Source organism: Polyodon spathula, chromosome 1, assembly GCF_017654505.1.
Source record: "Polyodon spathula isolate WHYD16114869_AA chromosome 1, ASM1765450v1, whole genome shotgun sequence".
In the NCBI taxonomy this organism is placed as follows: domain Eukaryota; kingdom Metazoa; phylum Chordata; class Actinopteri; order Acipenseriformes; family Polyodontidae; genus Polyodon; species Polyodon spathula.
In genome coordinates, this window is record NC_054534.1 from 9,169,274 (window position 1) to 9,172,191 (window position 2,918).

Below are 2,918 nucleotides of genomic sequence, written 5' to 3' on the forward strand. Positions count from 1 at the left end.
AATGTGGCAGGGGCATACCAAAGATTATCTTCAAATGATTCATAGGTCAGGAATACACAATCCAAAAACTGGCATTACATATCTGCCTGATATTTGTAAGTTGAAAGAATCCTACTGTATTATTCTAGTTTTTTTTTTTTTTGTTATCAGATCTAAAATCAAAGTTATAATACCTCGTAATACACACTCCTACATTGCATACAGGTAGTTGAAAGAAAGTTGGTAAGGAGGTGCGGCAATCTGTAGTATGAAAATAAACCATTGCAGGACTGTATAATGGTGTGTAGGTGGTATTTACCACAGGTGGGTATAATGCATCACGTGATAAAATTCACGATTTGCTCCCAAGACAGGTGGCGCCACATACAGCCAGGTGGGGTACAACTTTTGATACCGACATCATTTACAGTGTATATGTCTGAGACTTAGAGAACGACAGGCCTTTCTGATTGGCTGTAAGCAAGCTGGACATGAGCTCCCTACTGTTGTACTTCATGGAAAATTGTTCTGATAACACGAGTCATAATAAACAATTGATTACAACTCGTGCACACTCTGCATTACAGTCACTCAGTCACACAGTTTCATGCAGCTGATCCAAAATGAAGAACGAATTCAAAGCTGTCACATTAAGTGATAAAAGCTCAAAATATGCTACTCTAAAATCCTTAAGGGAGATCCTCTTTCAGAAGTACAGCTACCTAAAATGCTTTTAAATTTCAGACTTGTAAAAGCAGAGGAATTGGCTGATACAACCTGCATTGACAGAAACCAGGGACACAAGTCTGTTCATAACCAAGCTTCCCTAACCCTAACCCTCATCCCAGTGGAGATCTGGGCACACCCATGATATTAATAACATTGCTGAAAGGTGGGATGGGGAGGAACAGGTCAGTATTGAAAATGGGCATGAGCTTTGATTTGTGGAACAGATGGGATCTCTGAATCAAAAGGTCTGTGAACACATTTACAACAGGGTAGCATGGGTTTCATCAAGTCCGCACCTTGAGAAGAAGACAGCCATCATTTTAAGAACTCCCACGCATGAGAAAGCACTGAAAATGACCCAGGAAACTTGTTCCCTTGTAGCACACCCATATCAAGACCAGGCATGAGGGCTCAGTTCAGAGATTACACAGTGAAAGCTAAGTGGCGAGAGCTTTTATGGTAGAGTGCAGGCTCATTGTAAATCTGGAATCTTCCAGTGTCTCTCTCTGGTAATTGATTGCTGCTCATCTACATCAACACCTGTGAAGTAGCTCCTTAAGGCAGTAGTGTCGTTCCACTCTTCTCCTGGTATTCTTTTGTGCACAGTGGATTATTACAAGGTAACACTCCTTGCTGCTGATTGAGGAGCTCCCCAGCTCCACAGCACACAACAGGGTTGCATTTCTGATGGACACAACTAGTCAATTGGCCATCATGTGCTGTTCGTTATCAGTACTCCGTAGACCAATGGTCACCACTGTAGAGCAGGGCAGTGGAACCGAGAACTACAGCTAATCAGTGTAATGTGGACAGTCACAAAAAGCAGTTAGATTAACCACAATTTAGAACACCTCTTCAAGGGTGAATGAACTGGTTATTGTTGGGTTCTCTGTGTGCAAGCCAGAATTATGCAAAAATATGATGCATTTCAAGCCATGATAAATACAATAATTATAACAGGTCAGTTGCATATTTTTATTCCTGACAAAGTGTAATTGAAGGCACTTTTTTGCTAGAAAACAACCATGAATTAAACACCAGGATTGATTTTCAGCTAATTAAGTTCAAGGCAAGTACAAATTAATTTAATGTCCAATTCAATTCAATACATTTCACGTGCAAGCATCACAATGTGTTTTACAGCAGACTACAACATATTTTACAATGGTATGGTTACAATGATTATGGGCAATGCCAGGATATGTAGCCAGCTGTTAGTGCCAGTTGGCGAGAGAGGAGTGAAATGTATCAGTACATAAAAAGCACCTTGTTCAGCTCTCAAACCAGCACATGCAAGGCTTACTTTGCACTGAGTCTGTTCAATCAGCATTGCGTTTGCCATGGAAAAGTGTGACCCATACTGGAATACCCTTTGAGGAGGTGGAGCATCTGCAGTGCTGCTTCATAACAGGAAAGGCAATAGTCAAAACACTTGGCAATTGAGAGACTTGAAGCTCTAGCTTTAACTCTTGAAGCATATGGCTTCTTCACCAGCCCCTCTCCATTGCTAATAATTCATCTCCCAAGCCCTAGAAATGTCAGCAGTGGAACTGAGGATTCTAGGGCAGGCCTCCATTCAATATCAGTGCGTTGGTAACAACTCAAGTTTGTCCTGTTTAAGTCCTGTTACTCACCACTGCTACAAGTGAAATCAGTTTGCATGGAAATAAAAAGCTGTTTAATAAAGTTACTTAAATGAGCCTAACTGGTATAAATGGTATTAGTTTAAGATGCTTTGCTGGCCTTAACCCATTAAGTACCAAATGTATTTTTCTTTGACAAAATCAGAACACGAGCTGTATTTATGTAATTTGATACATTACATTTAGACTTTTACGGTAGACAAAATTATCATAACAATATAGTTAAGAGATACCATTTAAATGACAGGTAGATGCCAGTTAAAAATACTCCACAAAATTACAAAGTAGCTTGTCCTCAAATGAAGACAGTGGCCCTTAATAGTTTAATGAAAAGTTTTCACTATATATGGGTAACTGTTCCAGCATAGCTGGATCACTGGAGTTACCATACACTGTATGTAATGGATCACAACAGGGATCACACCTGGTCATTAGCTTGTAGCCATAGTAACCACATTATCATAGGAATTTTTTTGTTTTATTAGATCATACTGTATAAAAGACAAATGTGTGTATTGGAAAATGGCTGTAATAATTATGGCAGTAATAATGATAAATGAGCTAAGC